Source organism: Peromyscus californicus, unplaced genomic scaffold, assembly GCF_007827085.1.
Source record: "Peromyscus californicus insignis strain IS unplaced genomic scaffold, ASM782708v3 Scaffold_7__1_contigs__length_154581171, whole genome shotgun sequence".
NCBI classification, from domain to species: Eukaryota; Metazoa; Chordata; class Mammalia; order Rodentia; family Cricetidae; genus Peromyscus; species Peromyscus californicus.
Window position 1 is genome coordinate 82,248,266 of NW_026294595.1, and position 13,064 is coordinate 82,261,329.

Below are 13,064 nucleotides of genomic sequence, written 5' to 3' on the forward strand. Positions count from 1 at the left end.
GTAAAGAGAACAGTGTCCTCAGCAGGTCAGCTCCCTCTCCATTCTATGACTTCACTCAGCTTTCATTTTGTCCCTATATGTCTGGACAGTCGGAAAACAGTCATCACTGATCTGGAAGGACATAGAAGATGATTCTTATGAGAAGCTACTGTCCCAATGTGTCTGTGATGTGACAATGTCCAATGAGATGGAAAAAAGAGAATTGATGGCAAGGAATACTCCTTGATATTCGTGCACTGGAAAATACATTAGCTGAAGTGCTTAACCATATTTCAGAGGTTATAGGAAGACTCTCAGTTGAGTCTGAGTTGTGGGGAGTGATTTGCTTCAAGATTCCTTAAGAACAAGTCATTTTATGGAGACAAAGAGGAGTGAAGAACAACAGGTGTGCACCATGAAAGTGAGTCCAAAAAAATAAAAATAAAAAAGAGAAAAATAAAGAAGAAAAGAAAAAAAACCCAGGAAGTTTCTTGGAAATAATTTTGTCAGTTATATACATGTAGTAAAGCAAGACTACTAACATCTGGCAAAATTCTTGTTGAGATACTCAAATGGACAAAGGGCTTAGGAAATATGCACAGAATTTAAAGTAGACCTTTCATAATGTGTCCATTGGAATTATGAAAGTATCTTCGACAAATAACATTTTAGTTCTTTCAGAATGTTGAGAGACAGAGATAAGAAAAGGGTTACCATCTTCAGAGGCAGTTTAACCCTGGAAAGGACTCCGGTGTTTGTCGAAGGAAACTATGTCTGGGAGACTGTGCAATCAAGTAATCAAGCAAATGCAGAGAGTGCCCAGAAGGTAGAGCTATTTCATCTTGGTTTCAAACTTCTCTTAAGAGAAATATGGCATGGAGAAGCTAATGGAAAATAAACGGATGGCCAAGGACACAGCTCAGTCTGTAGAGCACTTGCTACACAAGAGTGAGGACCTGAGTTTGGATTCCCATAACCCACATACACTGGGCTTGGGAGTGCACCACTAATCCTAACACTACGGTGTCATAGGCAGGGATGAAAGACTCAGAGCAGACAACCTGGAGTATGCCGTGGCACAACACTAAAGAGACCTTGTCTCAAACAAGGTGAAAGCTGAGGACAGACATCCGAGGATGTCATATGACTTCCACATGTGTGCGATGACGCAGATGTACCTGCACTCATATGAACATCTACATACAGTTTCTTTTTAAAATAATACCTGATATATTGTTACATGGGCTTGAAGACTCCCGTCTTACCTATAGAGGGAAAGCAATTTACTGGTCCAGGGGGAGTTTAACACGAGGCTGGAAGTTCTTAATAAAATGCATTGCCTTCATGGAATGCGGAGAAACTAACACATCAGGAAAAGTACTCCCTTGTTTTCACAATTGAGCAGTCACAGATTCGACTTAACATATTTTGCTTGGGATCTTAATTCAAGTCTGAAATAGAAATTGTTAGGCAATGCCGTTTTAGGTTGCAGATCCAGAATGGCTACACTGCTTTCCACCTTAAGTCTCTTCGTCCTCTTACAGGTCAGCAGCATCCTCTCTTCCAGGAAAGCCTAGACTAGGCAGAAGATGCTTCCACCCATGAGCATCAGCAGTAAAGTGAATGGAAGTCATCCTCTCTGTCCTTCAGTCACTTAGCAGCAGGATGCTACAGCTCTGAAATACTAAAGACATCATGACCCTTCAGGACACTGAGCCCAGTACATTGGTTTTCATGCGTTCCTCTCACCTGATTATCTCAAGAGCTTCTTAGCCTAGGATTTTGCATCTGTGTAATCAAGAGTAACTTAGAAGGCCACCCAGATCTGTTACAAAAGGGCAAGTGCTCATGAATTGAGGTTAAATGAAACCTAGAGCCCAGATCTGCAGATTTGGGAGTCATTGGTGATAGTTCTAATGGTTCCCTGCCCATGGTTTGCAGGGTGACCACAGCATGAACACAGATATTTTGAGTGTCTTGTTCCTCTAGACAAGGGTGGGTGAACTGATCCATTGTTTTATATTCTTTCATTTTATCGAAGGAGCACTTGCTGGGCTCTGAGGCTTGCATGGTACAGTGAGTGCTGTCGCTGTCACAGCTGCCACAGTACCTCCACTGGTTACTGGGTATTAATATAGGGAGTCTGAGTTCGAGCCCAGCCAGGCTGTCTCCTTTACCATCTTCTTAAAGTGCATGTTTTGTAGGTGTTGGGACTGGCTGGGTTTTTACACCCCAGATCCTGAGTACTTCAGGAAGGAGAGAGTTAGGTTACATTACTGAGGAAACTTAAGTTTGGTTAAGTCAGGATAATATAGGCATTTAATACAGCTTGTTCTAATATTTGGCCTCTGAAAACCAGCTTTCAGGCTTAAAAGCAGGGCAGTGGGTTTCAGTAAGGAGCTCTGTGTTACACCTATCTTTAGAAGTGTAAGGCAGATGATTCTGGGATTGGACAGATGGCTCAGTGGTTAGGAGTACGGGATACTCTTTCAGAGGACCAGAGTTTAGACCCAGATCCAATTTGGGAGGCTCACTACTCCCTGTGACTGTAGTTCCAGGGGATCTGACGTCCTCTTCCAGCCTCCATGGGTACCTGTACATATGTGCACACACTCTCTCTCACGCCCGTACAAGTGGAAATAAAAATAAATTCTTAAAAAAATCTGTGTTCTTCTACCCTGTCATGAGACTATTACCTGCCATCTATGTAGTAGTTTTTAAAATCTATATAATTTTTTTTGAATTTGTATTAGAAGAAAATGACAAAAATTTCTAGATTTATTTGTTTATTTATTTACTGTGCTCACTAATTCATAATTACATTGATACCAGGTAGTCACACTTTGCACTCAGGTTTAATGCTCAGATTGTTCCTTTGAGAATGGGTTTGGGGGAGAGTAAGATGGCTCAGCAGGTTAAAAATAAGGGTGCTTGCTGCCAAGCCTGGTGACCTGAGTTTGATTCCCAGGATCCATATGGTGGAAAGCAAAAACTGGCTCCTGAAAATTGACCTCTGATTTCCACATATTTTTTTATGTCACATGTGCCCATTTAAACACACACACACACACACACACACACACACACACACACACACACACACGAGAGAGAGAGAGAGAGAGAGAGAGAGAGAGAGAGAGAGAGAGAGAGAGAGATTAATACATAAGTTTATTGTAATAATTTCTAAAAATGTGCATGGGATGTAGTTCAGTGGGAGAGCACTTGCATGGCAGACATAAAGCACTGTATATAGCATCATAAAAATTAAATTTTGATTAGCACATAGTTGTGCATATTAATCACTACAAAATGGTAATTTGATACTACAGGACTAGTGTAGGGTATTTAGAGTTCCAACTGCTTTAAACTTTTCCCACTTCTTTGGGTCTGGAGCCTTAGATTTCCTTCTCTGTAGTTCTTTGTAAACATATAATACATTGTTGTAGACTCTAGTTACCCTACTTTGCCGAAGAACTATAGCAATAAAATCTAGAAGATATTTCTAAGTAACCGTTTTCATTTATTTTCAATTAATGAGCCATAAACTCAATTGCTGATATTTTGCTTACAACATTTGGCAAATCTTTTTTTTTCTTTTGAGACAGAGTTTCTCTGTGTAGCTTTGGAGCCCTTCCTGGAACTCACTCTGTAGCTCAGGCTGGCCTCGAACTCAAAGATATCTGCCTGCCTCTGCCTCCCAGTTGCTGGGATTAAAGGCGTGTGCCTCCACCACCTGGCACATTTGGTAAATCTTTGATTCTGGGTATCCTATTACCATTTGGATTTTTCAAGGCTTCTTTCTGTCTTAAACCCTGTGTATTTGTAGGACACGACATAGTGCCAATATCAGAACACCAAGTTTTTTCATTCTTTTACTTGTCTAGTGAGAAAAGTGGTTGGTATTAAGGAAGAAAGGGGGCACTTGTTGACTCAGTTCTGTAACTGTCCATAGGTCTATTTCTCCCAAAGTATAGGGAAGTGTGCAGGATGAGTTTGTTGGCCAAACTCCTTTGATACCAAAGAATTATAGTAATTGAAATGCAGCTACTTTCACTTTCAGTTTTTGGAACTCCTGCCCAGACAGCCAGATGCTGCAGAAACTGGACCACTGTGAAGAAGCCTTGGGGGAAACACAGGGATATGCTCTCTACATCTGGTTTTCTCAACAACCACAAGAAAGAATTGGGTTTGCTGAATAATTGTTTCTAGTTGCCTATTTTGATTGACCCAGTAGAATTCTGTATTAGCATGTGTCTTCAGGTAGACCAATAAAATTCATGCCACAATTGGCAGCTTCTATTTTAGTTTTAGAATGCACATTGGATACCATCCCTGTAGTAGTGGGATGATGTCCTTTGTTATCAAAATTGGCTTTTTTGGGGGAGACTATTGACAGTATTTGTGATTAAATATAGATACACATCCTTGTTCATGTTTATTCCTCAATAGACACAGCAGGCGTAGAATTAGAAATACCATTTGAATCATTCTATCACATCTGTCTAGTATTCCCTAAATTTATTTTATCCAAGTCTAATCCAAACCCAAACATCTCAGTGATGTCAAGTAATTAATCTCACACAGTAGAGACAGTGTTGGCTAAGGGATTCAAGGCTGCTATTAGAGACAGACAAAATACGGATGAAGTGGGGCTTAGTGGAGGCTGCCTTGTTTAGGAGCTCAGACAGCTCACCTCCAGAAAAGCAGGCTTCTCACCTTCTTGAAGCTGTTGCTGCATCCCAAGTGGTGTCAGCGCTCAGACAGAAGCACTTTCCTCTCTCTTCGCTTCAGTGATGCTGTTGATCGCCTCAGATTGCTACAGATTGCTTTTTCAGACAACAGTGAAGGAAATGGAACCTGGCTGACCTCCGTTTCAGCCTGAAAGCAACCAACGAGAAACCCACAAGAGAGTAACTGTTGAGATCCTTGACCTGGTCAGATTCACCTGAAATTACTTGTTTTCCAAACTCACAATCACATTTAGTTTCAGCTAAAAATGTGTCTTGGCAAAAGAGTCAGAACCTCCGATACAATTCTCTAAGTACAATTACAGTTTTTAGAATCCAAATGTCACAGGGGATTACTTTTAAATGAAAGTGGTTAGTATACAGTGAGGCAAACGTCTTCATGAGTGACCTTTAATTCTCAGGTTCAATTGTGTTTGGATTTTATACAGGAAATTTTATACACTTTTTAGGTAACTAATATATATATATATATATGTATATATATATATATATATATATATATATATATATATTTCTGTTTACACCTGATGACTAAGAGAATATTTTAAAAGGCAAACTGACTGGTTTATAAAACCTTCCATTTCACTTCCTGCTTGTAATATAAACATGCTTGTTATTTAAGACCAAGTTGGGCATGCCTGGACTGACTGCCTACACAACGGTGGTGGAAACCCTTTCCTGAGAGTCTCAGTTTGTATTTTGTGGATCTTGGAGTGGGTAACTTTAGAAGTAACTATGCTCATTTGAAAACTAGGAAAGCAGAGACCTGTGGCAAGTTGGCTTGGCTAATAAACCCTAAAATCACGGACAAATCTCAAGTTTGCCATACTCATGAAATCATGTGTACTGAGCTCCTGGTAGTTTTGTTAGGTATTGAGATGTTCTAAGGATTAAATCATGTTTAAAATGAACCAGTAATATAACGGACTGAATAAACCTATGTCTGCCTTAGCACAACACACGAGCGAGGAGAATCCCAAAGCAGGTCACCTTTCAGAATTCCAACAATAGAGTGGCCATCCTTTCCTTTACCTTGACAAGTTTAGATGTTCCTTTCCCTTTAGTGTCTCTACCTTGATGAACTTAGAATCCCTTCCAAGTTGCATTTGACCATGCTGAGGACGGAGAGTTACAAGATGAAGGCACAGATGAAAATTTCATGGTATGGTTCTATCCATATCACTGGCCTTAGCCACTTAGGAGTGCCTGCCTCCATTAGTTTACCTGATTCCAACCACATTTGTCTGTTTAGCAAGAGACTGGTGCACTGTCTTCACTCTCCCAGGTGTGAAATCGCCCTGTTCCTCTTCTTATCTGTCCAGGAACCGAAACCTTCAAAGCTATGCAGCAGTCACCACAGACTCTAGCTTTCATGTCTCTAAAGCAGACAGTATCTACAGGTAATTGTAATTGAGAGCTCTCAAGGTGGGGGGCTCATTTTCCTTATCCTTATACTCTCTTGATGCTTATTCATACTCTGATAGTATTGTAGTAAATTGTTTTCCTGTCTGTCTCTCAGGTGGGTTATGACACATTGGAGGCATGCATTGGAAGTTCTTGGCAATAAGCAAAGGCAGTACACATTAGTAAAAGTGAAATTACAAGTATTTAGTAAGCCATTACAAGGGGTCTTAATATAAACAAATATGTGTACACTTAAAGCTCACAGAACACATAGTTAAATTTCATGTAGTGTTTCTTAGAATAATGCCAATAATTACTAAAACATATACAGCTTCTTTAAGTATTATAAAATATTATAAAATTATAGCTACTTTTAGGGTTGGAGAGATGGCTTAACAGTTAAGAGTGCTACTGCCCTTCCAATGGTCCTAAGTTCGATTCCCAGGACCCACTGACAGAGGCTTGAAGCTGCTGGTGGCAGCCTACATGAAAGGACATGAAAGAGTGGAGACTTTGCCTTTTGCCTACTTGTCTTCACTCTTGCTGGCAAGTTCATCTGTCCTTTTTCTGAGGCACTCTTTCACGGGTATTTGTACCTACTTCTTTGAATCTCAACATACATGGAAGAGCAGGAGCTCTCTGGGAATTACCTGGGACTCTGGCATTAGATCAGGACTGTGGAGACATCAGTGTCATGAACTGAATAATGGCTGGGTCCTTGGCCTTTCTGTCAGGAGACAGCCATCATTAGACTGCTCGGACCACAGTCTGTAAGTCACTCTAATAAATCCCAAATATACACACAAAGAAAAGGATTATAGCTACATTTACCACTAAATTCATTTTCTGATATTTATATTTTATCCCTCTGTGCTGCGTTGAATTTATTTTTTTCTTACTTTTGAAGGTAGGGCTCATATATTTTATGTCTATCTTATAATATTAGAATGTAAAGATATGAAATTTCCTCTAAATATTGTTTTGAATGCATCTAAAATATTACTTCATACAGAGTTCTAATTATCATCAAACGAAAGATATTTTCTAACTTTTCTTCTCTTTGATTTGTGTTCTTTGATGTTTGGGTCTTTGGAAGCACAATACATAATTTTCAAACTCTGGAGGATTTTCAAAGATTTTTTTTTATTGATTTGATCAATTTTATCATATATAGAAAACATGCAATATCATTTATATCATTTATAAGATTTGAAATTCTTTAGAGCTCATTGTAGCTAGAGTTTTCCTGCCTGGCCCACAGTCAGGACAAATCTCTATCACCTGCCAGTCCCACAGCCGCTCAGACCGGACCAAGTAAACACAGAGACTTATATTGGTTATAAACTGTATGGCCGTGGCAGGCTTCTTGCTAACTGTTCCTACAGCTCAAATTAATCCATCTCTATAAATCTATACCTTGCCACGTAGCTCGTGGCTTACCGGCATCTTCACATGCTGTTTATCATCATGGCGGCTGGCAGTGTCTCTCTGACTCAGCCTTCCACTTCCCAGCTTTATTCTCCTCCTTGTCCCGCCTACACTTCCTGCCTAGCCAATGGCCAATCAGTATTTTATTTATTGACTAATCAGCAACACATTTGCCATACAGAACATCCCACAGCAGCTCATCCTAGGAGTTTTCTTATTGACTATTTTTATGCATTTGAATGTGAATTCTGTTAAAGGTTAGAATGTTCTGTATCAGTTTGGTGAGCCTGATTGACAGTGTTTTTTTTTTCTGTTGGCTTGTTATGCTGAGAAAGGACTGTAGAAATTTTCAACAATAATTGAAGATTTACTTAATCTTTATTGTGTTTTCTTAGGTTCATGATGCTCTGTTACTAGGTACATAGACATTTTGGATGTTTTCATATTTTTGACGAATTCACCATGTATCACTGTGAAATGCTTCTTTCTCATTTTCCTGAGTTTCCCTTTGTGCGACAGTAATAAAGTCACTCTATTATTATTATTATCTGAAAGATATCTTTTTCCATTGTATGGCGTTTAAGGAGTATTTTATCCACCCAGCATATAGTTGAGTCTTCTCTCATTCAAAATCTGATTTGTTGATTTTTGACTTTCAATTTGAATACGAGAACCTTTGCAATTAGTATAATTTCTTATATTTCTGGGCATATTGTTTGTTATTTAATCTATTCTTTAAAATCCTTCTCTTTCCCTCTCTCTTTCCATTGTTTCTAAGATTTGTTTTATCATTGTTGTTGACTGGTCAGATCTCTTGCCTGTGTATCTAGCTGTCACCAATCTACTCATTCCCAAGGTTAAAAATGGATATTTTTTTAGCTCCAATTCAATTGCTGTACACCACATAATTAATGTACCTTACAACAGTGTACTTTTGTTTCTTCCAACCCTGTTTTGTGTTGCTGGCATTTATTTTACTTCCACATCATTCGAATTCACAATGTATAGTTATTGTTGTTTGAAGTTATCATTTATGTTTTTTAATAACAAAAAACTGAGAATTCTTTTATATTTTCTCTGTATAGACCTTTTCCACATGTGTTATATCACCTTACTTGTACTCAATGGACCTCATTTAAAGTTCTTTGTCATTTTGTGTTCCTAGCAAGAGGTTCTTCTAACCCAAGTGTCTTAGGGTTTTCTAGTGCTGTGAAGAGGCACTGTGGCCACAGCAACTCTTATAAAGAAAACATTCAACTGGGGTGTCTCCACCCCAGTTTCAGAGGTTCAGTCCATTATCATCATGGCAGGAAGCATGATGGCAGCATGCAGGCAGATGTGGTGTCGGAGGAGCTAAGAGTCCTACATCTTGAAAGCAGTAGGAAGTCAACTGACAGTCACACTGAGGGAAGCTTGAGCAAAAGAGACCTCAAAGCCTGCTTGCTCAGAAAAATACTTCCTCCAGCAAGGCCACACCAAATAGTGCCACTCCCTTTGGGGGACATTTTTTTATTCAAACTACCACACCAAGTCTACTAAAGAATGCACCTACATAATTTAGCTTTTGAAAGACATGCTTACTGTTCCCAGAATTTTAAGTTAGCAGGTTTAAAGAATTTGTTTGTTTTAGTTCAATATTTTATCATCTTTGTTTGCCTTGTTTCTGATGAGAATACTACAATCTTGCCCATTTTTAAGTATTATGCCTTTAAAATATTTTTATATATTCTTTGCCAATTTTATTCTTATTTAGATTGTATTTTGATCATATTCATTGCCTAGCACCTTCTATTATCCCTCACACCCATTCTCTATGACTACTTTTTGTTCTTAACAGTTGCTTTCTTAATTTTTATGCCATTTTAAAAAAATGATCTCTTGAGTTTAATGAAGGTTGCTTGCATGAGCATGGGTGGGGGCTTCCTTACTGGAGCGTAGATAACTTACAAGTGTCTACATAACTGAAGAAAAATTATTCTCCCTTTCCCAGCACCCATCCTTTTATGCCTTTTATCCTCTGATTGCTTTGAACATATCTCTTTTTATTTTTTATTTTTCATTTTTATTTTTCAAGACAGGGTTTCTCTGTGTAACAGTCCTGGCTGTTCTGGAACTTGCTCTGTAGACTAGGCTAACCTCAAACTCACAAAGATCCACCTGCCCCTGCTTCCTGAGTGCTGGGATTAAAGTTGTGAGCCACCACCACCTGGCCTAAAATATCTTTAGCAATAATTTTCAGCAAACGATAAATTGATGCTAAGTTTTGGCATAGATGGCTGTGATTTTCATAGGGTTAATCCTACCTGGAGTTTTATGATTAATAAAAAAGACATATGAGTTTACAGTTTTATAAATTTGAATTTTTCAGGTATTGTTTAAAACATTTTTTTTTGCTCACTTCTCTCTTCTTTGAGACTTAACTGTCATTTAGTTTATACAGTTTTCTATTGTGTCATTAGTCCTGAGTCTGTTATTGCCTTTAAAAAACTTTGTCCTGCCGGGTGGTGGTGGCACACGCCTTTAATCCCAGCACTCGGGAGGCAGAGCCAGGTGGATCTCTGTGAGTTCGAGGCCAGCCTGGTCTCCAAAGCGAGTTCCAGGAAAGGCGCAAAGCTACACAGAGAAACCCTGTCTCAAAACCCCCTCCCCCCCAAAAAAAAAACCAAAAAAAAAAAAAAAAAACCAAAAAAACCCCTTTGTCCTGTTTGTTATAAAGTTTAGCTTTTATTTGTTGCTGTGTAATCTAGTTCACTGGTCCCATTTTGCTTTCCTGCTCTGTCTAATCCACACTCAATGGTTGAATCAACTCAATGAGATTTTAATTTCTATAGTTTAAAAAGTTTCTCATGTGTTTCATTTTTTTATACAGTCCATTTCTTTATTTTTTAAATTCATTGACCATATTTTAACAATTAATTTGAAATGATAAACTGATCCTTCTACGATTTAAAAACTACTTCCTATTTCTCCTACATATAGGATGTATGTTGGCTTATTGGTGTGGCTAATAACTTTTGTTTGGACATCACACATTATAAGTGTTAAGATGCTGAGCGTTTGAATATTGCTGTCTTGCTGGAAAGGCTGTCAGTCATCTTATTATGTTATGAAGCTCAGTTATTTGGAGTCTGTTTCTAAGCTTGGAAGCTAGTCTAGGGAGCCTCTAGAATGGTTCCCTCCTTGAAGACTTCTTTCTGTTATTCTGCTCTCTGTGGTATTCTGGTGTACGAACATCAGCACTCTTAGTTTTCATGGACTCTGATTTTTCTCTCTTTTAGTAACCAAGGCTGCTTAGCTCTGCTTCATTTCCTCACTTATAAAAGTTTGGAAGGTGATTCTCCTTTATAGAAACCAGGGAGGATTAGGAATTTCACCTTGCTTTTTCCCTTCCTCCATAGACCACGCTTGTGTACCCCCCATTGTCTGATGTTTGAAGGCATTGCGTCGCTACTTTCGTTGTCACGTGCTTGTAACAGAGAACAAGACTGGTCCTTGCTATTCTGTGTGAGAATTTGCACTTCAGAAATGCAAGTTCAGAGCTACTCAGATACTTGAAAAGAGATAAATCCCACTGGTAGAGTGCTGAAAAGTAGTATGTATTTGTTCAATATTGCTTAGCACTTCCTGGAATACAGAGCGAAGAAAGCAATTCAATTATCTTCTGGCCTCTGTGTCTTGGTGTTTTGAAATGTCTATCTTATGATTTACTTTAAGAAGAATCACTTAGAACAGAGCAGAAAAATCTATCTTGGTATTTGTAGGATCCTAAGACCAGCCTGTAATTCTAAGCACAATAATCCTCTTGATCGTGCTCCTCTATTAGAATGAGAAATCTGTGAAATATTAATAGGAGCAAAGTATGGGTTCAGAAAATATAGTTAAGCCAGTGAATGAGGGACACATATTACGATACCTCACAGTATGAGGTACTGTGGATTTCTCACAAAGACTAGGTAGGTCATAAATGGGTGAAAGGTGACACTGTGGGGAAGGAAGCCACAGTATTTTGAGATACTGTCAGACGGCTCTCTATTATCTCAGTTAACTTCCAGTTGAGTTGATATCAGGGTGACCAACTAGGTTGGTGGATTCAATAGCAACAAGAAATGACACCTACCTATACCCCATGGCCCAGTGAACAGGCATGGACTTTTAGGACCTAATTATGTTGTTTTACTCAGGTTGCTGCAATACAGAGCCCTGAATGAGCTGACTTAAACAAAAGAAATTTATTGTCTAGTTTCTGGAAGCTAGAAGTGCCAAGTCAAGACCCGCAGGGCTGGTCTCTTCTGGGAGATGAATCTAGTCTATTCTTTTGTCATGAATTCTGGTGGTTTGCTGGTTATCTTTGACATTCCTTGGTTTGCAGCAATATCATTTTGGTCTCTGACTTCATCCATTCATGGGATTCTCTCTGTTCCTAAATTGCCTCTTTTATAAAGACCTCAGTCATATATATCATTGGACATTTACCCTCTTCCTCTAGTGTAAGCACATTTTAAGTAAATAATTTTGTCTCAACCCCATTATTATAGAAGAACAAATTCTGATACCCTGGACTTCAATATACAAATGTTGGAATGGTTAGACTCAAAACATAGTAGGCTTAAATCCTCTCTTTTTGACTCAGCATGCTTCCACATTGGAAATGGGGGTGATGATACTTACTTATCTTGTAAGATTTTGCAGGTGAGATGTGAAGTGAGATGATGCTCACAAAGCACTTATTTGAATCTGACACGTGGTCCTACTCAGCACATGGTGAATTTCACTATGCTAAGCTATCTGTTCAGTGATTGATTTAAAATAATATTTATCTTCTTCGTACAACTGAGAAATAAGTCCATTTTTCATTTGATTTTTTTTGCCAATTGGAAATGAGTCTGGCCTCTGAAATGTTTGCCAGTTTCTTTCTTAGATTGCTTTCTGGGGGATGGGAGATGGCTATTGGATTACAAGTGCATGAATAATTAAGCCAAAGCAAGAGAAGGTTGATGGCAATTTTCTCCATATTATAATTATACAGTAATATCTCCTAAAGAGTTAATTGATTTAACTGAAGACTTTATTGATTTAACTGAAACCTAATCAGCCAGCAACTCAGAAACACCAACGGAAGCACTTCTGCAGAACGCTGCTATGATCAAGAGCTGGCCCTTCCTGGGCTGTGGGCTTGCCACCCTCCTTGCTGTTTGCCAAATGGTTTTCAGTGATCACCCCACAGAACACTATTTTCTGTAATAGAACTACCTCCATTTTGCCAGCACAGCAAATTAACTCAGCTCTACTCAACAATGGTCAGATCTTCAACCAGAGACTCCCTTCTTATTGGACATGAAGGGCATGCATTCGGAAATTCATAGAGATTGAAAAGAAAATATTATCAGCCTGATTGTTTCTGTGTCTACATATTATGGTCCCCATTGCCTTAGCTATTTCTCTTTTGTTCATTTATTTCTTCCACAATTTCTGGAAGGAATCTCTATCCTTCTTCATGAGTGAGAG

At 38.7% G+C, this 13,064-nt stretch overlaps 1 long non-coding RNA gene across 1 annotated transcript in view; it reads right to left on the reverse strand.

The window, feature by feature from the left end:
• Positions 1–2,779: 2,779 nt before the first annotated feature.
• The window catches only part of LOC128100763 (uncharacterized), a 151,682-nt gene continuing 141,397 nt past the window's right edge, over positions 2,780–13,064 (reverse strand). Inside the window, exons 5-6 of the long non-coding RNA XR_008214920.1 lie at positions 4,696–4,857; positions 2,780–2,992 (exon numbers count right to left, since the gene is read on the reverse strand). This is a non-coding gene — a long non-coding RNA (uncharacterized LOC128100763). The remainder of the gene's footprint in view (positions 2,993–4,695; positions 4,858–13,064) is intronic.